General features: G+C 39.8%; 1 protein-coding gene across 3 annotated transcripts in view; it reads left to right on the top strand.

Annotated features, from left to right (window-relative positions):
• KIAA1549 (KIAA1549 ortholog) overlaps positions 1–26920 on the top strand; it is a 148340-nt gene that overhangs the window by 44233 nt on the left and 77187 nt on the right. The gene's annotated exons all lie outside the window — the stretch shown is intronic.

Raw genomic sequence — 26920 nt, 5'->3', positions numbered from 1 at the left:
CTTGTTGAGCCCCTGATGTGATGTGTGCCTGGTGGATGGTCCTGCTGCTCATTCCCAAGTCTGCAGACCTTCTGAATCCCTGTTGATGGAGCTGAGGTGTTTCCCTTGCTGGATGCACAGGTCATTGCGTGATCTGCCTGGTTTCCTGCCTCTTTGCTTCAGGGTGGGAGGGAGACATCTACTGATTCTGCTGGACTCCAGCACATCCCTTCATTCCTTCAGTAATGCTGGTGGAGGTCCTCACTGTTCCTATTCCCTTTGTTTCTTAATCTGCATCCTTCCTCCACTGAGCAGTTTCTACTCCTGGCCCTGCTCAACCCACACATCCACAGTGCTGGAAGGAGGAAGCTTGATCAGAGATTGCTTAAAAGTGCACAGCTCTAGCCTGTCCTGTGTGAGCTGGTTCCTCTTTGAATGGTGTTATGGGAATATGTTCTTCTGGTGTAGTTGAAATGATGCTTCTTGGACACCTGTCACTTCTGGATTTTGCTGGAAATGGCACATAGCCAGATTTACAAGGAAGTCTGTTTATGCATGTCTGTGTGACAGCAAAATGAGGTCACAACGTGTTTTATTTTGCTTATAGGTAATCTTAAGGAACACAACAGCATACCATTTTTCACCAGTTCAGGTTTTTCGCTACTAGCTGCTTGACCAACTTGACTTAAAACTTGAGAACCTTGAACCTGACAAAGTATTTAGCTTTTGAAGTTGGAACAAGGTTTATTTTGAAAAAGTTTGAGCATGTATCAGGTCTCCTCTTGCTTCCTAGAAAAGTAGAAGTAAATTTTAGGAAGCACATGGAAAGTCAAGACTCATTAGACCTTTGCAGCCTGGCTGACTTAAATTTTAATAATATACTTTCAGCAGAATATTTAAGAATCTTTAAAAATGAAAATAAGTTGCCTTTAATACTTGTTGGACTTGGAAGAGATTAGAATTCTACTTTTTGACACATTTGTTGAATTAACGAACCTTAGCTGCTTTAGGTAGACTGCTTCTAGCTTTAGATGAACTGATGGCTAAAACCTCTGTCTTGCTGGGCAAATAGAAATGCAGATGTTTCTTTTTTCAATATCAGTATCTCTGCTTCCTCAGTGTGTTGGCTTTGGATGAGTGAGGCTCTGTCACCATGAACAAGGACGTAGTGCCAAGTAGCTTCTGAGTGCCGATGGCATTCTCAAAACACTCTGCGTTCTTAGGAATAGTTTTGTGTAAATTGATGCTGTAATTGTGTATTCCAGATACGTGATCAAGCTGCATTTTTTTTAATGGTGAGCAAAATGATGAGCAAAAAATGCACCTTCATCCAGGCCCAGACATGAGTCTGACCGTGTCTTGGCCTGACATCTGTACGTAAAAGACGATATTGGGAGGAGGGGGTTATCCCATTCTGTGTTGCAGAAATTCACCCTGTTTTCAGCCAGAATGGCTATCTAGCTCTAGCTGAATTGCAGATTTGCATTAATTAAAAATAAATGACTTGCGGCTTGGTCTAAATTAAACATTTAAAGTTCCCCATTGTGCCCCAACCTTATTATTATAAGAGTTCTAGTGTTTCAAGTTTGTCATACATATTGGGTGGCACCTCTCAGAAAGTGCTTTATGTTAAGTTGCTTAATTGCCCTGCAGGTTTCTGAATTAAAAGCCTTACTCAAGTAGCTATTTGCTGATTTTGTAATGTGCAACAGAACTGAGTCAGCTACAGTTTTGCAAAAAATAAATAATCCTTCACAATTTCAGCTGGACAGTACTTGACAGTCCTACTTTTGAAATTGTGAGCCATGCCTGTTAGAGTCTGAAAAGCTTTATTTTGGAGGAGATAATACTGAATTTAGGGGTAGAAGGAAGTTGGTTTAAATTTCTTTTCCTGCTTGTGGAAGAAAGAAGGCTTAAGAGCAAAATATTTTTGTACTAAACCATTTCTCTTGATTTAATCTTCTGCCAATAGCAAGAAAGGGAGTTTGTGTGTATTTCTGGGTCACGAATTAGGTCCTTCGTTAGTTAAGGATAAATTACAAGTTTGTGCTTAGTATAATCAGTGAACTAGCTGAACATGCTTTTGCAGGTGTATTCACTTCTGTTCCTCACTAAAAGATTATGCAGTGACATGTTCAAATATTCTATTTAGTATTGCTTGTATCTTTGAAGGTAAGAGAGCTTATGTTTGTATTGTTACTGAACTGTTAGTACAGGTATCCACTTTTTGTTCTGTCATCGAAAGAGGGAGATGCTTTGAAAAACAAGAAGCAGGTGATGTTTATTTGCCGAAGTCCTCACTGTATGGGCAACATAAACCTAGGATTATTTAGAGGAAGAAGTAGCTCAGTAAGATCTCGGAATAATCTCAGAGATCTAGGTTTTGAGATGTCCCGCTGATAACCTATTGAATTCAGTGAGTATTTAATGTACTTTGTTTCTAGCAGAAAGCACTTGCCAGCTGGTAGGAAGAAGCTCCATCTTAACAGAAATGACTTTTTGTCTAAGTAAAAAGTAAGTATTCTTTAGGTTTTAAGAGCACGGGGAGAAGCATTTGGATAGAAAATATGTTTGACATATTTCGTAGTCAGGTTCATTTGGGAAAGATGTAAGTTCGATAACGATTATAGACCTGTGATATCAGGTTACTAAACTACTGACTTCTCTGACCTTTGCTTTAGTTTCCATAGTTATGCATATTTATTGTTGCAGTTCCATATGGGGCAGCTGTAAACTCCAGTATATAAGAACATCTGTTTATGCAAACTCTTGTTGATAAAGGGAAAGCGATGAAAATAAATTTAATGTACTGAAAAACTGCCTTCTTGAGCAAAAACCTTACCTGCAGAGTTTGAGGATAGCATGAGTTTTGTTTCAGTTTTTTTTCCAACTTAAAACATTGCCTGAAATAACATGTGCTTCTCATTGTATAGTTCTCTTAATATTTCATTCTTTCTTCAACATACATGACTACCTAAAAATCAAGAAACAAAATGCTTCTCATCTCCTTATCCCCATTTTTATGACTTGAATTCTTCTAGAGGGTAGAAGGGCTTGGAGAATGCCATGCTGGTAAGCCTCTAAAAATGTTATACTAGGGACTGTAAATGAAACCTCTCTGTGGAAAGCAAAGCCCTTTGGACTATATGAATATCAAAGTATGATTGTGGAATCATGAAATAATCATGTAGATAGAGAAAAGCAGTCAGGTTTTACCTTGATTAGCTCCTAGGGAAACTTATTCGCACTCCAGGCAGTGATTAGTATGTCTTCTGGAAGCACGGTGGCATTTGCTCCATCTCTGAACCACTAATAATTGGATCTTTTTGGGTAAAAATTATTGCAGATATCACGAAGTGGTAACAAGCTGTGTGTATGTTATGTTCAGATGTGTCTGTCTTTCCAACCAAATTACTACAAGGAACCTTTAATTTGAAACAAGTTACCTATTAAGTGAAAGCTGCATTTGATATATTCATTGGAAATATGTAAATGTTTCATATTTATGTATTACTCAGAATGTTATTTATTGTGGCAAGCAAGGGTATTGTTTTTTTTATTTTGGTCTGTTGTAAGACTCTTCTGGAAGCTCTTAATCAGCTTAAGGGCAACATAATAAAAGTCCTCTTAATGGATTAAAAAAGTAGATAAAAATCATACCCTCTTGTGTTATAAAGCTAACAAGCTGTTGCAAATGAAGTGCTGCATCATTGAATATTTAGATGAATGCAGGTGAGTACATCTAAGCTGTGACTATCTTGGATTTACAATGATCTGTGCTTGCTCATGTGGAAGAATGTAAAGAGGTAGAGGAGGGAGATGGCAGGTGGATCTCAAGATTTAGGACTGCAAAAAACAATTTTCTCTCCTTTTTTTTCATTTGAATTGTAGTGAGGTGGGAGACTATAAAGGAAAAATCCATAGTAGGTATTGAGCAGTTTTAGGGATTACATCTTAATGTATCACCAACACAGCTGTTACATTGCAATACTATGTCATGATTACGTTTTACAGAAGGAAGAAAAAAGAATTAGATGAAGCGATCCTTTAAGCTCCCAAGGGTTTAACATACTGTTCCAACATGAGTTACAACCTTTTAAAAAATAAAAGAATAGTTGTTTAATATTTACTTTATGGTTTTAATAGGTTAGGGGAATGTGGGGACCCAGAATAAAACATTAACAATTTACAGAGCATTAAATGTGGAATGTACTGAGGTTAATCTGGAGTTAAAGCAGCCTGTATGGCTATTCTGTCTTGAGAAATATTTCTCAGCCCTTTTGGGATTCTTACAACGAACTGGACAAAAAAGTCTGTGTTATTTTTTATTATATAGCTCTGTCTTGTCTTCATGATGTAGTAGGCATTAAAGGAAACTCTAGCAGGGCTAGAAAAGAAAATGGTGGCGAGGATGAGTATTTGTAGGAGCTTTGCTTTAGAAAAGCTACAATAATGCTTGCGAGGTCATCAACTGTTGGGAGAAGCTTCAACAATCTGGCATAATCCAAACTAGCATGTTATTCTTTTTTGAAATTAAGTGGGGGATCAAAGGAGAGTTCATAGATGGAAAAAAAAAAAAAGGAAAGCATTCTGAAGACGGGATGGAGGCACATGGAGAATGTGCAGAGGTGGAAAGGTCGAGGTTTCTTGGTGCTGCCAGAGATATAGAGTTCAGGGACCTGGGAGCAATGACCTGGGAACAAAATGTACAGAGATTTTATTCATTACATGCTTTTATTCTGAGGTGCTGGTAAATCTACTGGTTTTAGGTGATTTGAGTTATTCTACTGAACTTCAAACTGGTACTCCTAAAAGCAGACATACTTTTTGCATACTTTTTGGACTTGATGAATTAGCCAAGAGTAATACCTTGAGGAGTGTGGCTCAAATCTTTGCTTAGAAATGAGCAAATTGTAAATGATATGGAGTCTTCATGCCTGATGTGTGAGAGCTGCAGGATGATACTGTGGTGTACCTGTGTTGATAACCAGGTCAGCACTGAAGCACGTAGCACTTTATGGTTTTATTAATGGGCCGAATTTAGTTACAGGTAAAGTAGAGCTTTAGAGCTTAGAGCATAGAGCTTAATGGGAAGGAAAAGCAAAATCAAAAGACCGCACAATGAATCAAAACTACCTTCTAGAAAAATATACTGCTATCAAAGTGTACCCCCCACCCCATATTAAAAAACAACTACATGCTATCCTGTGCAAACCCAGGCTCTAGTGGTTTGATGCTAACTTACTTGCCCTGGTTGTTTTCCTCATTCTGTAGGCTGGATGATGTTTAGTTGTGGCAAGGGTCCTAATAAATGTCAAGCTGATGTCAGTAATTTGTGTTTAAACAGAATCTCAAAAAAATCTCTGCTAAAATAAACCACACCCAGTGACTAGGATGTTTGGATTTACATTGTTAGCGTGTGGAAGAAAGCGAAAACCAGAACAAATGTAATACTTAATGTACTTTAAAAGCATTCAGCCCCACCAACTCAGTATTACTGCTGCTAAGATCAGATATTCTGATTTACATTTCTCCAGAGGTAGAGCATAGGCTAGACAGATTTCGTCAGCTCAACTACTTAACCTGAGCCGTGCCCCATTTAATTTACTCTTTTAAGGCTTTCCCCCCCCCCCCCCTTTTTTTTTGTTTGTTTGTAGCATTCTGTTGGTGTTTAGGGTGATGAGCTGACCGAACTGTTTGCTGCTGCTGAAACAGGGAGACATCTCACTTGACTTGCTCCTTCCACTGCTCTGACTGTTGTCCAGCTTCTCTTTTTCAGTGGTTCTGGTACATTTTGAACTCTTTGCTGAGTCAATACATCCCACTAATCAAGCTAAATCGTTCCGCTTTTACCGATTCTGTGCCATTTGTAGGCTGCTCACCTGTATAGTCCAGCTCTGTCCTTGTACATGCTTACTACTTTTTAAACAATTTTGCTGAAAAATTTTGCATCCTACTTTTCTTGTATGCCATAGCTGCTCTTGAGGACAAGGCATTAAAGTCTGTTTTGCAGAATTTGAAAATTTGCAGTAGTTAAACTGACTTCGAGGGGCACTGCAGATCACCCAGCACAAGTGGAACTTGCTGTTGAATTGTACTAATTCGTGCACCGGTTTTAGTTTGTGTTTTGTTTTTTTTTTTTTTTTTTAAAAAAAAAAAAAAACTGAGCACCAGAAAATGGAAAAAGAGTTGTGGATCAGGAGTCAACAGTTAAATGTATCCTCAGATTAAATCCCCACATTAGCTCTTTTCTCAGTTTCTGAAATCAAATGCAAAAGAAGCAGATTTGTTGAGATGGAGATACTTTTAATCAGTAAAGCACCATTTGTGCTTGTTTTGTGTTTATAACTGAGCTTAGCCAGACTGAGCCTGGTGTCCTCCTGGTTACTGTCATCTGGAATGTTGTGCAGTTTCAAACTTTACATTTATTGTTTTTGCAGTGCTCTGGTACATCCGTTCCTGGCACCTCAATATTTTGTGATGTTTCTTCTCCATCTTATCTTCCATGTCTTTTAGACTCCTTTATGTGTAACAAAATACATACAAGGTTACATCCAATTTGTCTTTGTTTGCTGTTGTGGGTTATTGGACAAATATGAACTACAAAATTATACTTACGTTTAGCTAGTTAATCAGCCACATAATTAAATGACAGTAGAGCATCTCTTCAGTCTTGTCCTCTCCTGGGATTTCATCTTAACACTGTTAAAATGGCATATTTTCCTTGACTTCTCCCTTGTACTGCGTCTCACTCCTCTCTTCACTCCTTGTTTTCTCTTGGGAAATAATTACTGGCTTCATTTTTGGCCACATGTGATTTTAAGCCACTGCAGGTGAGATGTGTAGAGTGTTTTAAGTACTGTGGTTTTTTTTCTGTCCCCTTTTAAATGTAAGCACAGTGCTGGTATTAATTGAAGGTAATAACCTACTTCACAGTCGTTTCTATCACAACTTATATTAAGAGTAGGTGCTTCCTTCATATGTTTAAAAGAAAAAAAAAATTAAACCCTAAACTGATACTAATGCAAAATAATTTGGTTTTATTTCAGAAGTTCAAATAGTAGAAAGTTAGAGGTTGTAGATTTTTTTTTGTCTCGTTCTTGTTGCCATAATGTTTAATATAGTTTCCTTTACCATTACACCAAGGTACAACAGACAAAGTATGTCGGTCGCCTTTTCTTCAGCCTCTTATCCCTCATCTTCCTGCAACAGCAAAGTCCTTGCACAGATAGGAAGAAACATAAGAAACGTGCATGCACTGAGAATCGGAAATTAACTCTATGCAGCTGTTTAGTTCATTAGCCTTTCTAATTCCTTATGGGAGTTAAATTACTGGTGGGGATGAAGAGGATGGAAGGTTCACCACAGCGGGATTCTTAGATGCAGTCCTAATCAAAGTTCACTTAAAGCTGGCATGCAACTGGTGACTGCTGAATTCTACAGGTTTTTTTGAGAGACAGAGAAGATCATTACCCTACTTAGTCATAGTACTGCACCAACATAGTTTTCTGAGTAATCAGATAGTATAGCAGACTGGTTTAGGCTATTTTATATAACTTTTCCTAATGGTGCCTTTTTTAATATTAAAACTTTTTTTTTTCTTCCCAACAGATGCTTAACTAGATATTTGGTGTGTTGTTCTTTCCCTTGTCTTAGCACATTCTCTTTAAGGATTACTTTAGTTTTGTTACTTAGTACGTTGACAGCCTGGCTTCTGACATAACATGGATAAACTGATGGAGATTTTCTTCCTATATAGCTCCCAGATAAACCTTTTGCATGTACAGTGACTGGATTTGGGAAAATAACCCCCAAACCATTTCTATCAGTTTCATAGTCTAACCTGCACATCCTGAAGTTCAAGCCATTGAGCCACAATGTAACATATGCAGGAAAGCTGGATGCCCTGCCTTTAGGCCAGATCTGGCCTGCTTGATGTATTTATCTAGATCCCATGACAGATTGTGCAGAATTTTGGCTTACAGCTTTGAAATAGAAGTAAAATTTCTGATCCTTAGAGGCTAAGAGGACTAACTTCCAAATGTGAAATAATACAGTGCTGCTTTAAGTATCCAGAAATGACAACTCTCCGATGAGGACTGCTAAGCCTAATTAGAGATTTTTCTAACTCAAATCATTAAATAACTTCATGAATTTATGCATAATGTTATTGTGCACATAAATTAGTTAAAGGTGTCAAAGAGACTTTGGACAGTAATGAAGATGCGTATCCTAAATACTTTTCTCTTATTCTGAGTGATGCTGAATACAGTGCTCCAGCTAGTGCGTAGTGATGCAGTCTATTCCCAGCTATTACTTGAATCTGACTGATGGTGTCTGTAGGCGACCTGCAGAGAACTGAGAATAACATGTACCTTGTGCTAAGTAACTTGCTTAGACCTTATCGCTGTCTACAACTACCTGAAAGGAGGTTGTAGCATGGAGGGTGTTGGTCTCTTCTCCCAAGTAGCAAGTGATAGGATGAGAGGAAATGGCCTCAAGTTGCACCAGGGGAGGTTCAGATTGGATATTTGGAAAAATTTCCTCACGGAGAGGGTTGTCAGGCATTGGAACAGGCTGCCCAGGGCAGTGGTGGAGTGACTATCTCTGGGGGTGTTTAAAAGGCATTTAGATGAGGTTCTTAGGGACATGGTTTAGTGCCAGAGCAGGTTAATGGTTGGACTTGATGATCTTGAGGGTCTCTTTCAACCAAATGATTACACGATTTTCTGACGTGATTAGGTTCAGTGTTTTGTGCAGCCATTTGAGAACTGCTGCCGTGACTAGGTGGATTTTGGGATTTCTGCACAGAACAGAACTAGGTAGGTGGATGGAAGGGCAACTTGGTCTAAGATCTGTATCACAATGGGCAGAATTTACGAATCTTGATGCCTTGACAGTAGTGTTCTGCTTCCCTCTTCTTCCTTCCATCTCTGTCTAACCAGGGCAGCAACAGCAGATCAAGGTCAAAAAGATGGGCAAGAAGCGATATGTTTGGTGCTGTGTCTGAGCTGTGGACATCCAAGTTTGCCAGACAGGTGTTCTCAAAAGGCATGTTAAAAGCTGAGCTCTGCCTGGACCTTACTCAGTGAAGGATAAATGAATGACTAATTTATATCTCCTTCCTCACCTCAGATGCGTATGTTCATGAAATATGAGTGAAACTGATTATTTCTGAATTTCTAGACTTCTGTTGAGTATTTTTCGAATTGGCCATTGGATTCAGAAGTTACTAGAGGTGTCAGAAGATAGTACAGCTTCATCCTCCCTTAGGAAACCAGGCTTAGAGTAGTGGTTTGGGGTTTTTTTGGTTTTAGATTATGGTCTGTACAGAACATTGCATCATTGGCAGCTGGTTGGAGCAGGTCTGCAGAGGAGGCTGCTGCAGTGTCTCTCAGAGACTGGGCTGGGAATCATGCTCCGCGAAGTGCCCATTTTTTCTCTGCTACCTTCTGCTGACAGGAAGAACATCATGCTTTGTTTAGATGCCTGCAATCATGGTTTCTGGCTGATTTTCTTGTAGCCTTTGTTAAGGTGATCTTTTCACCTACTATGCCCAAAGACAATTAGAATTTTTAAAGATGGGTCATAATGTTATAAATTTTCACAAAAACATTAAGATCTTCATCCTGGCTTAAGCTTCTGACCAAGAATTAGGGAACTGGAGGGAGAAGAGAGATGGAGATAAGGATTTAAGTCTCCACAAAATCATAGCTGAGTTGGAATATAAGCATTTATGTGATTCCATGTATTTTAATTTGCTGTGTGAAGGCAGTCTAAAGAAGATATTGCTGAAATAAGAACTGGGTCTCAGGCTATGAAATTTGGGAAAATATTACAGCTTTAAGCTCAGCTGGGAGGGGTGTGGGATGGAAGACCCTTAGAACTGATCTAGAACATATGCATGTTGATGTCTCATGTACTCTGTGTATGTTTGTATTAGATCAAATATATACATATTTTATATATGTGTATATATATGTTTGTTCCTGTCACCTGTTTTTTCAGACCTTTAACTGTGTATATTTTGATGGCATAGGACACACTTCCCATTTCCTTTCATCTTAAGGTAGTTTGTATAATGTGACATTTCAGAGACATGGCAAACCTGAAGGTACATCCCATATCTCTGGGCATGGAAACTGCTTAAACTAGAACTGCTGACTGCAGGTGGTGCATTGGATTTTAGTACTTTTCTCCTATGCCTTAAAAGGAGAACCGGTCCTTTACCACCAAGTGTGGTTATTGTTTTGAGAGTTAGTGCTGCAAGATGTGTAAAAGTGTTGTTTAGTCGTTTTTCGGTGTGGTAGGGTTTTTTTGTGTGGTTTTTTTGTTGTTGTTTTTTGGTGTTGTGGGGGTTTTTTGGTGGTTTTTTTTTATGACTAGTGTTAGCAGAGACTTTTGAGCACGTAAGAAGATTACAGGGGTAATTACAGGGATGCCTGGACCTTGAGGGTCTCAAGGAATCTTCTAATGGGTGCTCTGGTTACTTAGTTGCCTGTGAAGATAACTGTACTCTGCCTTTGTGAATATTGGTGCTGATATACCTCTCTCTTTTTTTAACTTGTTTTGTTCCTTTATTAAGGAGGTCATGAAATGTATACTAGACCTGTCTATGTATTTTAAAACAAAGATTTCTTGGATGGGAGCACCGCTGTTTGCATTTCTTAGCTGAGATTAGTACTGAGTGTTTTGGCCTTTTTTTTATGTCATTCATTTAGAGAGATAATAAACAAAACCACATGTGTGTTAAATGATTCAGTGGTCTGATGGGCCAAAATGGAAAGTGCTACTGGAAATAATATCAGTGTTACTCTTGAATCTGTAGGAAGCTTACATGGCTGTATGCTTTTAGCTTTTTACAAATCCTGATTAATGCAGAATGAATGTGTGTATGTATTTGAATGAACAAAATCTAAGATCATCTCAAGTAGAAGTGATGCCAGGTAGTTAACTTGGCAGGGAAGGAGAAAAGGAGCTAGAGATAAAAAAATCTTTTGGGTGTAGTTTCAGTAATTTAAAAAACACTTAATTTAGAAAATTATGACTGAGGCAAAACTCCTACCAGTACTTACTGCAATTTTTGTGGAGCAGGTGTTGCCAAGGCCTGGTGTCTGAATCTCCGCTAGGGACTTGTACATGGTGCTACAAAACAGCAAGTAACAGCAAAATATCTTTCACCTACTGTAACCAGAAGCATCACCAAGAGTTCCCATTTTAACTATTCTGCCTGTCACGTGGCAACATATACTAGAAGAGGCAAACCACACTTTTTTATCCTAAGATGGCAATGTTAGAACAGCTCTATCTATAAGGGCAAAGCACATATAGATTTTCTTGTAGTTTCACTGCCATATGAAGAACAGCCTCTCTTGCCTTCCTCACTGAGGCTGAAACATCCAGCGCTGCTGCAGGCGCCAGAACCTTGACCCTGCAGCACAGCAGCGTAACTGTCTGTACCCATTCCTTATCTGAGCTTCTTCAGGTGGAAGCATCATATACTATAAGTTTGGGGAAGATTTTTCAGTCCATTGCGCGGTATGTGTTCATGTCTTTCACACAATTCTTGTCAGCAGTGATAGGAATTTAAAGCATTCCTCAGCAGCAGGAACTGTCCTACTTTGCTTTTAATCTCAGTTAGCAGGGCAGCACTAGTTGATAAAAGAAATGCGTGTAGTTTTGGAGGCCCAAGTAGGTCTTGAAGTGCAGCTGAGGATAACCACAGCTTAGATTGCGGAAGAAACTTTGCTAGCTGTAGGAGTCCAAAGCAGGTCAGAATACATGTTTTATTACTTAGGTTTTATCCTGGATGTAGGTATTGTGGGAAGCAGCAGGGTAGGGGAAGAGAGGGTGAAATAGCCGCATGAAGTAAAAAGTGGTATGTGTCTGTGATGGGGATAACTTCCTTGACTGTGCAATTGTATAGGCATTTGTACTTGCACTGCTTTTAAAACATTTGTGGTTTTAACTAAAACTGGTTGTAATTTCTTCTACCAGGAAGACATGGAAACAGTTTTTGGGGAGCTGAGCATTGTGTTTTGCTGCCAGGTGGCAATATTACTCTCTTCATTGGAGGCTTTCAGAATGTTTGACTCTTACTCCAGTTGTGATCAAGGACTAAACAGTCTGGCCTGTGAAAGGGATAGGCAATGCTGGAAGGCAAAAGAAAGAATTTGGAGGCTTGCCTCACTTGAGAAATGTCCTTGAGAGCATAGCTAAGCAAGTTGTGCTTCTGTAATGTGTTCTGAGGTTGTGTAGAGATACTGTAAATAGCACATTCACCACAAAGGATGCACAACTGGTGACAGAGTCAAATACAGACTGCTTTCAGACATTGATCCCTTTTACTGCCAGGTCCTCAGCAGCATGAAGTTGTTTGTATTATACATGCTTTTATCCACCTGAATACAGAGCATGTTCTTGTGTTGCTCTTAGAGAGAGAGTAGTATGTACTTTGCTTACTACCCATTGGCAACTAATTGCTAGTTAGGATTGGGGAATTCTGTGTACTCACCGATTACAATCCCTCCTCATCATACTTCTAAGTGTATTAGTTGACCTGTTCCTTGGCAACCTCATGTTTATGGTGTCTCTGTATTAGCTAATGTTTTTAATTTAACAGATCGTGAAGAAATTTCTTTCTTAGGTAGCAGGAATGTTTGTGAATATCCAAACTTGGTTTATTGGTTTATGTTCTTTAAACCAGCTTTGCTGTATATGAGAAGCTGCACAGAAAGTTTAGCTCTGCAACTTTTGTTTTTTAAACACATGTGACATTGGTTTCCCTCTGCAGTGCATCTGAACAGTCTGGATCAGAGGAAACGGGTCTGAAAGAAGTCTCAAAGCCACAAAGAATCAAATGTAATTATTATTCCTGATGTGGTTGTTTAAATGGTTCTTAAAGACCTCCAGCGATGGGGACTCCTGGACCATCTGGAGCAATCCTTTCCAATACACAGCAACACTGACCTCTGGAAAACTCATCCTAATGGCTTTTAGCACTGCTAAACTGTCCAGTATGGAAGTGGAAAAGAGATTATTCCCCTTTGCTATAGCTTTACATGTACTTGAAAGCAATCGGCATGTTTTATTATGTACCTTCCTTTCCCCCTGTAATCACTTTTCCTTTAGGATAGTTAATCCCAACTTTATCTCAGTTGTTTCCTCATCAGAGAACCTCTGCCCATTCTTGTACTCTTCTTTGGATTATTTATAATTAGACCATATTTTTCTTTAAGGACAGCATCCAAACGAGACCCAAGGTCACGTGTAAAGCTCTTTTATTTCCTTTTTTTAGTATCACAGCATGAGACAACAGACTTGTGTTCATATACCTTCCTGCAGAATCCTGGTTCTGTCAGCTGGGCGAGGAGCTCTGTTCCCTACAGCACTTGAGGTGCTTTGCACAGGCTGCGCCGGAGGGGCTGAACTTGGTTATACCCCTGTGCTGGGTACTGTATAGTGTTGGCACTGCAGGAAAAAGTCTGCACAGAAAAGAAAAATCTTACTCCAAAGGTTGAATAAGCCTCAGATCGTTGCAAATGGGACTGTTTAAATATAGTACATTTGAGAACAAAGCTCAAACTATCATGGTCCCAGTGCATTTTCTCTTTTCATTTTAATTAACAAATTTTCTACATACCATGCTCTTTCCTAGACGAGACCAATATTAGTTAATGGACTGAATTCTCTGTGTAGGCTGTTATTTTCTGTGCACTGTGTGCAAACTTTCCCAGGTTAGGATAACAGCACTTTACAGATGTGTGAATACCGATGTAAGGTTAAAAGCAAAGAGTAATCAAGCTCATATACTCCAAAATCATATCTTCTTTAGAAGTTTTTAAGCCCTGTCTGGTCCACTTCAAAAGAAAATAGAGATTTCCCTGTGTGTCCAGAATGACTTCTAACACTTTTTTTGGGGGGGAAAAAAACCCCTTCCTGAAGTGCCTTTTTTTTTTCTATCCAGGAACTGGAGAAATGGTGCCTTAGGTCTATGGTAACAACACTCCTGCCAGTCTCCATCTAGTTGAAGATGTCCCTGCTTGTTGCAGAGGGATTGGACTAGATGACCTTTAAAGGTCCCTTCCAACCCAAACTACTTTATGATTCTATGGTATTAGGTCAGTTTACAGCAAGAATTAGTGGGATAGTAGGAATATTGCATTTAGAGATAATTAGGCTAAGTGTCCTTTCTCAAGTGACTGTTGGAGGGGGGTTTGAAACCACAGGGAGTGAAATAAACTGTAGCTCATAACTTGTGTAAGGCTGACCTGCTTTTCTTTTAGCATAAATAAAATTTTTATGCTAGTTTGGCTATACATGGCAAAGTAGTGCAAAGTATCTGTGTTGTGACCTGATCCAGAAACACTGTCCATTTTCGATTGTGGGCGCTTAAGCAGTGTGACTTGTGAAAGGCCAGACTGTTGTAAGGGAAGAAAATAGCCATGTGCATGATGCAGTCTCTTAAATAATTTAAATCAGCTTGATATAGGAGACTTATCCTCTTTGACTGAGGACTCTTCCATAGGAAAGTGTTTCTGCCTGAGAGATTTTTTTTTTTTCTTTGTTGAACAGTTCTTCAGGCAGTTGCTTACAAAATTTTCTTTTGTAGTATCTCATCTTAATAATTCTATTTTCTAAGATGTGGATGTATAGTTACTATGAATAACTCCTGGGATTAGGATATTAGGAGAAGAATACATCAACAGCCAACCAGGATCTTTAATTCAGCATTTCAACCGAAGAAAGGGGAAGAATTCTAAGATGCAGGAGCTAGGATTGGTTCTTAAGAGTATGTCTGGTTATACCTAATGTGCTGTCCTGTAGTAGCCTCTTTAATGACGGAATGGATTTTCCAGCTCTGTATGGGACATATCAAACAACATTCATGTACACTGTAAATACTCCATCTCAAGTAACTGATAATTTATTAGGGAAGGTTATGGTATTTCTTTTTCCTTTCTTTTGAACCTGTTTCACTTCAGATAGTCTGAAACTTACTGTTCAGAAGAATTCTAATACACTGTGGAAACTATCATATTGGTGTTATTTCTTTATCCAATTATATTGTTTGTTTTAACATTATCTGGAATAAAAGTGAAAACATTTATTAACGTGTGGTCACTTTAATTTTTATTGTCTGAAGACACTGTAATATGCATAAGCCAGGTTTTTTCAAAAATCAATGTAAGAAGCCTGCAATTATTTTAAATTGTACTAAGCATGCCATAAAGGAAAATAGTGGTGTGTGATCAGAAAAGAGGGTCTGTTCTTTATTTTGGAAAATTGTATCTATTCGTTTGCAATTATATGCAAATAAAAAATGGGCATCAGCATTGCTTCTACTTACTGTGTGTTTTTATTCTTGAAACTTGTGTCATGATTCCTGATAAAACTGAACTCTTGCGTACCCACAGTTCTGCCTTTTCCCTCTTTACAGAGGTAACTGAATTATTTTCTTCCTCTTGGAATATTTCAGAAAGGGGAGATGCTTCAAATGTACCATACCTTGTGGAGAGCATTGGCAGCCCCATTCACATTGCAGAGCCCAAATTTCATAGAATCACTACGGTTGGAAGAAACTCGCAATCAAGATCAAGTCCAACCATTAACTACTCTGGCACTAAACCATGTCCCTAAGAACCTCATCCATGTGCCTTTTAAACACCTCCAGGGATGATGACTCCACCACTTCCCTGGGCAGCCTGTTCCAATGCCTGACAACCCTCTCCATGAAGAATTTTTTCCTAATATCCAACCTGAACCTTCCCTGGCACAACTTGAGGCCATTTCCTCTTTTCCTATCACTTGCTACCTGGGAGAAGAAACCAATACCCTCCATGCTCTTTTCAGGAAGTTGTCCTCTCTTCTCCAGGCTAAACAGCCCCAGTTCCCTCAGCCGCTCCTCATGAGACTTGTGCTCCAGACCCTTCACCAGCTTTGTTGCCCTTCTCTGCACTCTCTCCAGCACCTCAATGTCTTGTAGTGAGGGGCCCAAACCTGAACACAGGATTCAAGGTGGGGCCTCACTAGCACCGAGTACAGGGGGACGATCACTGCTGTAGTCCTGCTGACCACACTATTCCTGATACAAGCCAGGATGCTGTTGGCCTTTGTGGTCACCTGGGCAAACTGCTGGCTCATGTTCAGCCAGCTGTTGATCAAAACCCCCAATTTCAATGCAGTGATATCTTTCAAGCAGGAAGGTTAAAGCTTTTCAAGACATCAAAGCCCCAGGTTCTGTTCTGTTTAGAATCCCATGGGTAGCTGTTTTGGCTTCCAAACATAGTTTGCTGTCCTGCGGAGTACCACATGTGAAAGGAACTTGGTGCTTCACCAGGTTAAATGTGATTTTTTTTTTTTTTTTTTAAAGTAGATAGGATGAAGCTATTGACAACTTCATAAATGAAATGCCCCACTATTCAGTTCAGAATCTAAGGGGTATCTGTTTCAGCTTCTAAAAATATTGTTTACTGTCCTGAGGAGTCCTGCATAAGGAACTCATCAACACTTAATTGGGTTAAACTTCTAGGTTGTCCTAAAATGTACCTCAGATCATCTTGGAACAAATATCAAGGTTTGAATTCAAGAGAAGCCTGTATTCTTCTTCTGAGACCAATGTTTAGTGTTCTTGGATTTTTTTTTTTTTTTTTTTTTACTGTCTTTGTCTTGGAGATTATGCAGCCAGAATGCATCACAATTCTGTTTCCCAGTGGCCTTCTCCAGTGTGTATGGGCATCAGCATGGTTTTAACTGGATGTTGGAGTCACCTGAAGAACCTCTAATCCTGGCCCAGGTGTTTCCATGGGAAAGTAGCTGTAACAGAGCCATCTCTGGTAGATGGAGTAGTGCATATAGGTCTGTGTTTAATGAGTATGTGCTGCAGTTTATAATGCTGCACTGACTCCTGCATCTGTAGCTTTACAGAACAGTAATGGCAGTAGGTTGAAACATGATGCAGCCTTATGCATTAGAGCACATGGGGAAGTGAAGGGGTGACCCAGGGAGCTTAAGGACCAGGAAAAGTCCTAGTAAGGACTTAGAAGGACCACCTCTTCAGTGTCATCATTCACTTTAGCAATATTTCACAGCCAAGCTAGCATGGTGCTGTACCACAGGATCTTGTAAAGTCTGATTGTAATGGGATAGTTTATGGCAGCCGAGGTGACAAGCGTGCAATGATTATTACACAATGTGACGGGATGTGGCTATTGTTTGCATGTACATGATGCCTTGCCCACTTCCTCCTCATTGCTTTAAGGAAAATATATTTTCTTTCATGCCAGTAACAAATGTCAGTTATTACAAAAAGGTCTCCTTCAAGGCTGGTGTGGCTGTGCTGTGGCTGTTCCATTTCTTTAATGCTCAGTTGTTCTGAAACAGATTTCAGTTGCTCTTTGCTACTAGTCTTGCTTGGTAAAGCTGCGTTAACCGATCCATTTCCCAACCAGTTGTTTCTATTTCTCATTTGTCTCGTGTGTGTTAAATTTCGATAAGAAGAGATTCCTTGCCCCTCTTTTTTTATTGTTGGCTTTGTAGTCTGTTTCCCAATATGTTAATTAGGGAGTTTTACTTTGTGACATTCCTGAAAAGAGATTGTTCCTATAAAAAAATGCTGTGAGCAGACTGCCCCATAACGTAGGACTATATAACACTTTCCACTCCTATATACTTCTCCATACTTTACAGTGTTTTTTTTTTTTTACCTTTCTGGTTCTCTGTACATATTTATAGTAAGAGTACTCTCCTTACATCCCTTTTCTGGATTATCCATGTATTCATTGTGTCCCACAGCAGATCCTTTTTTTGATTTATTTCTACTACCATTGTTAATATGTTATTTACTCATTCTGTTGTTTCTGTTATTAACTGAAGCTATGAAGTTTCTGAGCCCATGTAGAAACTGCAGCTCTTACTAGAAGATGGTCTTATTATCAGGACTTAAGGACTCTGGTATCCACAGCATCTTTCTCATGAGTTTGGAATGCCACACGCATCTCGAGCACCTAAGAGTACTGAGAAATAGAAGACTTGCACCTTAGTATCTTGGGTATTATTGTATGGCCGATAACTTCTTGTCTCCCAGCACCAACTTCAGTGCTGGGAAATAACAATGCAACTTTGCTGGAGCTGGTAGAGTGAACTCATTTGTGCTAGTCATGAACTTGGCCCCAGGTCTGAAAGCTTAAGAAGGCAGTAGCTCAGGATAACCTGTTTCCAGTGGAGTGCTCTGAGAGCGGTGATTAGGCCTGTTGTATTGCATTAGGGACACAAGAAAAGGCTTCAGGCAAGTTTCATTTCTCTTAAGATGCTAGCAACTGTGATTTCTTTACTTGCCATGTTTCGAGGATGTTGCTAAGGAGAAAAAGACAAAAAGACCAGAATTAGTTGCTAAAGCTTGAGATACTTACACAAGGAAACATACTACCTGATATCATAATTATTCTTAAAACTAGTGCAGCTCCAGAATCTCTAGTAAGGATATTTGCATGGAATTTGCAAATATTGTGCAGTAGATGCCTAAGCCTGCCAGCCTGTAGGGAAGGGGCAGAAAAGTGTGGGTTTTTTTCGTTGGTTTTGTTTTATTTTTAATTTGAAAGAGTATTTGTGTTGCCTTTTTTCTTCTTCCCTAGTAGTTTTGCCAGGGAATTGTCATCTGGAAGTTCCATGGGCATAAGTTATGGCAGAAGTTTGATCTTTGATAATATGCAATGACTCTTTTTTTCTTTTTATTACGGAGTTGGTTTAGGAGATTTCTCTTTTTCCAGGTGAAGTCAAGGCCAATAAAACTTGCACAGTGTAAAGAAAAATCTTAGGTAGCTTATTTCAAACCTCTACTTGAATTTCTGTTCCATCTCTTTCTTATGTCCCATTTTTTTCCGTGTCTTCAGCTCTTGCTAAACACTTAGTTTCAACCCCAAAGACTGGAGTAACTGGGACTGTTCTCTTCTCTTTTCCATCTTTTTTTGTGAAATATCCTTTTTCTATGAAAATGCATTGACAGATTCTCTCTCATGTGACTTGATTTGCCAAGTGATACATGCTGCGAGTACCACTAAGTGCCTTCGTATCCTACTGTGCAAGAGCTTTTCAGTATTATTTGCTTATGCATATGCAACTGTTTGAAAAATTAAGCATGTAGAGGGATATTGTTATGATCTGGCCTTGGAGCAAGGAAGTTGTTTCGTGAGTTTAATACAGAGTGATGGTATTATGCAGGTTGAAAATGTTGTATTTTCAGATTTTTCACCATGCTTTGTGTAGCAAAAGTCTTGTAAATTAGCTTCTCAAAGGAGCTGCTTTTAGGTGTTGCAGGTTGGGACTTCCATTTACTCCTTGCAGTAACATGAATTTGGAGCAACGAGTCCGCTGACCTGAACAACTTAAAGCTCAGTCAAGGGTATTTTCCCTTTGTCAGCATGGCACAGTTAAGGATATGTGTCAATGAGGAGAGTCCCTGTGGATAACTGGGTTACTAGGATACAGCATAGGCTCTGTTTTAATTAGGCAGTTATTCTTGTCTTCAGGCTGTCATTTCATTGCTTTGAGAGATTCTGTATTATATAATAGTAATAATGCAATTTAAGAAATAAAAATTGTTTTAAGGATGTATTTTTTTCTTGAAGTACTCGTATGCATCGGAAACAAAATACTACTCAGTGATATGCCATCTGTGCAAAGGAGAGGCTAATATAAATGTAATTGGTCTTTTCAAAAGCTTTTTGGAGGATGCTGCAGTGCTGAGCATAAACAGAAAGCTGCTTAGTAGTCATTTGGTTAGATGAAAACTGATACTGGCACTTCACAGACTAAAAATCAAGTTCCTCTGCAGAGAGCAATTAAAAAAAAAAAAAAAACCCACACAAGGGGGAAAGCAAGCTTTTTGTTTTTAAAAATGTGACTTGGTTATCATGATGAGCAAATCCGATGAGCTTTTCCTAGAATTAACGTTTGTAAAGCCAATTCGTTTGTGTGTGCTTTATCCCTAACATATGGCTTCCCACATGATGATGTCATGTACAACTGAATGCCAAAAAAGCATGAGAGCTCCCAGCAAAAGTTATACTTTGAACTAGGATTTGATTTGCAGTTTTCTGTGCGTGTGCATGCATGGCCAGCCAGCCGGTTGCTCCAGAGCACTGAGCTCTGCACGAAGCCCTTGCTTTCCTCAATTGTGGGTGATGGTCTGTAGGAATATGCAGTGGCCACAGAAGGCTTCTGTATGGGAAACATCTACCTTTCTTCCCCCTGAGATGTTTGAAATGGTGTGAATTGTCATGGTAAATTTGCTTTCTCACCTCTGCATTCGGGTATCTGTACAGAGCAGTTCTAGAGAGTGACTGTTGGCTTGCGGCATCTTGGTGCCATGAGAGCTTTGTGCAGTTCCACGAGTGAGGATTTCTTTATCGTTCGGGTTTGCAGGTGGTGTGTAGGCATGACAAACTGTTCTGTGAACAGGGTTTGTTCCCAGCCCCACTTGTTGGCAGGCAGAGTTTTTCAAAGGTAATAATGCTGTTTGGGAGACGGATCTCAGCGCGTGGTTGTGATTATGGAGTGGATTGCGGGGGGGAGGGGGTTCTCTTTCTCTCCCCATCTGTGTGCTCTCCTGCCCTCACCGCCTGATCTGGTGGTGGGTGCACTGTTATCTTTTGTGTTATGAAAAGCTTTGCTTGGGTTGCAAGGTTTTTCTCTATTGTGCAAAACAGATTTGTTACCATGCTATTAGGTAAAGAGAAGCTGTGTGGTTTTTTTTTTTTTCTTTTAATCTACCAATTACTATTAACTGCTACAGGGTCCTGTTCAGCCTCAGAAGTGTATATATTTGGAAGATTGCTGGATCAGAACGCGGATCGCAAGTTTTCTGTTGAGCTGTTCCATCAGCTGTGCAGTGCTAGCTGGGATCCCAGAGTGCCTACAGCTCTTTAGCATGATGGTTACCAGCGAAAGTGTCCTAAAGGAAGTTTTGAGCATTTGGTTTTTTGTTGGTGTTTTTGGGGGAAAAAAAAAAAAGACGACAATGTAAATGTCTGGTATTATACGCTCATTGGTATCATATTGATATCAGTTTGTACTGCACTGCGGTTGGTTTTCAAATGCAATAAATACTGGATGTGGAGTGTCATGATATGTTTTTTGACTTGGGTCTGAAATGCAGTTAGACCGTCTTCTACTAAACCTTTTCATTTACAAAGACTTATCAGCTCTGCTGGCAAGCAAGGAGGTGTTTCTCTTGGCCACTTCCCTTTGTGTTTTGGTGCATCTTTTTTCCTCATGCAGAGGTGGAAGCTTGTGCTTGTTTGCTGTGTGGGAGGAGGAGTTTCTTGGGTACTTGCACCTGGGCAGCAGCTGAGCCACATCTGTTTGCATGTGGATGATGAATGGCTTCAAGATGTTCCTCTTCTTTCTTGGCTATGTATTGAACCCTGAAGTGTGCAGAATTGAGCATGTGTGTACATAGGCACTGACTTTGCCTGCTTTCCATTAACACTATTATTTTTTCTCTTAATACAACTTCTGCTATTTGTTATGAAATTTTATGTTCAACTGCACTGCAAAAGAGTGCCAAGACACAGCATAGATCTTGCATTTCTTTACTTTCTTTTTTAGCCTTTAGGTGGTACAAGCAGCTTAATTACTTAAAATTTGTAAGTGCGTGCGGTAAATGATGGACTTTCTTGATCTTTTACAATAAGAAAATGAGCATCATTGAGATACAGCTGTTAGGACTCCAGCTGATTTGTGGCTCTTGCACATCCTAAGTGTGCACTACCCCAAGGCAGCGTCGGGCATGGGTACAGCTTGTGTTCCAGGGAACAGGGCCTTCCAAATGCCGCTCAGAGCCCCACAGAGGAGCTGGAGCTCCGGAAAGGAGGAGCAGTGCAGGCAGAGGAGGGGATGGGAGCCTGGCTTTTGTGTGCCAGGGGTGATTACTGTCACTGCTCAATCCATGCTTAATGCCTCCCAGAGAAGAAAGCAGACAGCTTTTCAGCTGCACATGCTTCTGTGACTGGTATTTTCCTGCAAGCCAGACACCTAAGAAATTGAGTTAGGGGCTTACACAAGAGAATCGTGTACATTTTTTGCAGTGAGCTAATGTGTACAAGGTCTTCTTGATGGCAGCTGGACTAAATGCTGTTAAATAAGTTAGAAAGTTATTAAGTGTTAAGCCATATGAGGAAGAGTTGTGATTTTTTTCAGATACATTTGCATCTATCATTCTCTTTTCCCTCAGGTGATATCCTCCTATGCTGCGTTTAGTTATTTCAATTTCTTACTATATGGTTCTCAAATAAAAGTTAAATAGTGGTGAATAGCAAAAATGTTGTTAAAAGCTTCCCTGAAATGTGATGTGCTACTCTACCCCATAGTCAAGGAGCTGTTTTGGGTGGTGAAAATTCTTCGTAAGTTCATAGCTTTAATTTTAATAATTTAGGAACTGTTGTTATCTAGTTAATGAATAGGAATTTTCCCATAATACTTGGAACATATGCAGCACTGGTTGCCTCTCTACCTAAAATGCCACTATTTGAAACAATGGGCAGCCATAAAAGAGCAAATTTTCTCCATGCCTAAAAACCAAAGGTACTAAAATTTAATTTTGTAGATCATTGTGTTAGTACATGGATCACTTTTTTTAAAGTGATGTGTGTTTGGAATTGCTTTGTTACTAGTCTGCTGGCACTTTCTGATGTTTGCAAACTTTATTGGCTGTTGTTTAGTTTCTCAAAAATAATAGAGCAAAAATTAATATAATAGTTCTATTCTCAAAGTTTGATTTTATTACAAGTAAAGACTTCTCTGTTTTACTTGTTGTTGTCATGCCTGTACCTATTGTCTATAATTTAACATCTCCATGATGTAGGAAATTACATACATGTTAGTAGATATTGATAGTGGTAGTAATGTACAATTGCCACATTTTAATAGCAGAGTGCAGAGGAGCGATGCAGCTGTTTTGAAGCTGCATGAAAGATCAGTGGCAGAGGTGAGATTACATCTTGGATCCTGCATTTAAAAATATATGGAAGTATGTTTATTATAAATGGAATATCAAAATATGAAAGTATACGAATATATTATTACAATATATATTTGAAAAATCATCTTTTTCTACTTTGTTATAGAGTATAGAACAGACATTATTTTCAGCACTGCAGCTACAGGAAGAACAAAAACTACATCCTTCTAATTGCTTTCTGGAGAAATAGCTAGGCTAGTTCCTGGTTTATGAACACATGTAGTTTTCTGGCAAGCTGACATGGTATATTTTTGTCACTAAAGATGTCTACAGACTGCAGCAGTCCTTTGCTGTAGTCACAGGGCAGTGTTATGCTGGTGTTATGGCCCTTCCCAAATTCACACAAGTCTGCGCCAGCATTAAGGATGCCTGACTGTGCTTCTGTAAATACAGATTAGGCAGTTGGAGGGGTCGTTGTGTTCAGTGACAGGTTTCATTACTTGTGAATTTTGCTCAGGCTTTTACCTGTTTTGGGGGCAGCAGAAGCAGCAGAGTTCATCACCCCGAGCTCATCAGCACATTTCCCATGCTGTTGCTCCTCCCGAGTCCCAATGTCATTGTCAGAGCTGAGGCATTGTATTGGTGCCATCTGTGCTGCCTGTGGCCCCTGCCATGAGTTTTTGCCCTTCCCCCCGCTTTCCTGCCACTTGGGATCACAGCTTTGCTTCTAAGCTATCTATTCTTTTCCATAACGTTATCAGCTTGGCGGAGTTTGGCGCGTCTGATTGCCATCCTGCTGCCGTTGCCCAGCTCTATGGCAGTACAGTTGCTGGACGGCGAAACCATCACCGAACAGCAACAGCTGTGCAAACAGACACGTCAGCATTGATATTCATCAATAGCTTTGTGCGGTCGCGGTGTTGAGATACACCAGAACATGTGCAATCTGTCTGCTTTCTTTGTCCCGCAGTATAGCCAGATCGGCTGCTCCGCACTGGTGAGGGCGGGATTGTCCCGCCGTGGTGTGCCTGCGCCTCCTTCCCTTGTTCCTTTGCTTTTCCCTCCTCCTTGTGGGCTGTCTGGCTGCTCTCGGGCACATCTGCCACGCGTCCCATCTGCTCTCCATGAGAGGCGCGCACAGCTCTGACAAGCAGCATTCAAGTAGTGCACTGTTCTTATGGAGATGACAGAAAACAGTAATTTGTATTGTTAATGGCATGTCACTAATGCACCCTGCTTCGAAAACGCGAAGCAAAGTAAATAGCATGGAACACTGGCTTGCGAACTTGCTGGTGAGGTTTTTTTCAAAATCTTATATGCACAAATGAATTTCTCCGACTCCACTTATCTCAAGTAACAATGCTCTTACCTTGTCTTACAGCTTGTAACTTTTTCAAGGCATGATGTGTTTTCCTTAAAAAAATGAAGCATCTTTTTCAGATGTTGTGTTCTTCCCTTCCTGGCATTAGGTGTATGATAAAATTATTATATACTATGAGTTTGTCTTTCAAGGAAAAAAGATTAGCAGACTGTAAAGAAAAAGCTAGTTCTAAAGTCAGAATCAATTTAAAGCCAAATTGCCCTTGCCTCTTAGGCATGTCTATTGGCCAGCTTACAATGGTGCATCAGAAGATCTTTCTCTGATGGGTATTGACTTCCAGCAGGATCTTGCCTTGTGACAGCTCCCCCTGTCAAATTGAACACAGGTAAAAGGAGGTCTCTGTGGGTGAAGGAAGATGATACACAGCATAGCCGTGTGTAGGTAGTGAAACTGTTTTGTTTGTGGTATCACCTCTAGCTTTGGGTCGAAGATTTGTGGAGATCTGTGGTCAAAAGTGCAGTTACTAATCAGTATGTATTCACCTTTACCAGTCACATAAACTGTAATGTGTAGCAGTTCTGTGTTTAACCCACTGTGTTGAAGCTAATACAGTCGTCTTGTGTTACTGCTGCAGGGATTTACAACATGAAGCCACAATGAACAAGAACTTACTTTCTTAGCCTATTTGTCTGCAATTTGGAATTCACTGTAAGCGAGCACTGGGTATCCAAAGTGCGACCAAAGTGGACAGGATTTTACAGGGCTGGCTGAAAGGAACTGTGCATGCATATAGGGAGAGAAGTGGTTCACTTGGGCAGTGTTTGTTTCATAGCCTTGCAAGTCTTTTCCTTTAGTAACTCCCTGCTTACTGAAAATGTCACGAAGAAAAATAAAGACTGGAAACCTAAGTCAAAGGAAGGGGTGAGACTAGGGAGACTTTTAGCAAGGAGAAAATGTTGAACACATTTTGGTCAGCAAATGGGGCTGGCTCCAGAGTTTCAGTTCTCTGCTTGCTAGAAACTTTTTCTGTTATTCACATTAACTGCTTGTGAAAGTTGTTATTCTGTGGTGGCTGTACTGTGCCATGTTCAAAGAGCTGACCTCCATGCAAGAAGGATGGACTTGTATATTTGTCTTACACGGGTTTTACAAGAGTGTACCTGTTGTGTTTTTCTTCTTTTTCTTTTTTATTTTCTCCCTCCTCCTCTCCTCCTCTCCTCCTCTCCTCCTCTCCTCCTCTCCTCCTCTCCTCCTCTCCTCCTCTCCTCCTCTCCTCCTCTCCTCCTCTCCTCCTCTCCTCCTCTCCTCCTCTCCTCCTCTCCTCCTCTCCTCCTGTCTTCCCCTGAGAGCATTGTAAGGCAGTATATTTTATTAGCATACTACAACTAAGCATCATAAAGCTGGCAATGCTTGCAGCGAGAGGAAAAGATGGATTGGGACTACTTGAGAGAATAGTACCTGTATATGTGATTAGGTGTGATTAGTGGTACCGTGGTATTAGTTCTGTGCATTCATTTTTGTAATTGTGCTTTTCAGATCAGCAGATTAAAAACTTACCAAGATATGTCAGCACTTGAAAAGTTGCGTCAAGGAATTCAGCAGACAGACCAGGGAGGAGGGATGAGTACAGCAGTTTATCACCTTTAGAAAGTGTCTTTAGACTGACAATAGTGTGGTAACAGATAGGTGAGCTAGTCCTACAAGATCTGCCACAGGTTTACCGAGTTCAAGGCATCCTCTAAAGGGTTACAAATGTAGTTGCAGTTGAGAGGTGTACTGTATCACTGTCTGGCATTTTATACTGTGTATGGTCATTTTCATTTTAAACTGGTCCCTGGTGGTTTAACTGAGTGGGATTCCTGACCCCTGCTCCACACTCCCCGCCCTGGATTTTTTAATGTGTGTTGTAATTAAGTTCCAGTAGCACTGTATGGACCCTGCCATATGAAAACAGGATGATTAGGTGGGATAGATAATTTAAGGATGAAGCCTTTGTGTATATCCTTGAAAAATACCCTGCGGCAATTTTGTGATTTCCTTTAATATTCATCTCTGAAGGCTACTAATTCAGTCTTGACATTTCAGAAAAGTACTTAAGCAATAATCAACCTTTTCTCTGCAAAATGTGTCCATGGTTGGAAAAGCTTTTATACAGATCTCCTCTGTAACTCAAGAACACTTTTGTTAGAGAGGAGGAATTATAGTCAAGTTATGCAAATTATATTCCTATGTGATTTTTGCAAGTATTTAATTAAAATATCTGGTGAATTCTTAGCTTTTTCTCCATCATGTTTGAAGCTTACTACTTGAATTCTGCAAACTGGAGCAGTGAAACTTTTATTGCAGGTGGCCTATAAACAAGTCACTCCTGCAGCAGGTTGTTAATAAAGATGGCAATTGTGTAATGAAGGAGTTTGTCACTGACTGCTGAAAGGCCAGAAGTTCAATGAATGGCTGACCATGTAAGTGTAATTACTGGACCTGTTGCTTAGTAAATTCTTATAGTTGATGTCAGGTCCACACTTGGCTTACGTAAAGGCAACGCCTCTTCATCTCTCATTAAGTGTCACTCATTTCTGATACTGGCAGGATCTAGTCCTTGATACAGAACAGATTTGCCTAGTGAGCCTAATATTAAGAAATAATGAAAACAGAGGAAACGA

This window comes from Caloenas nicobarica, chromosome 1 (assembly GCF_036013445.1).
Source record: "Caloenas nicobarica isolate bCalNic1 chromosome 1, bCalNic1.hap1, whole genome shotgun sequence".
Lineage (NCBI taxonomy): Eukaryota > Metazoa > Chordata > Aves > Columbiformes > Columbidae > Caloenas > Caloenas nicobarica.
The sequence above is the reverse complement of the archived record's forward strand: the minus strand, read 5'-3'. Positions and strand labels throughout refer to the sequence as shown.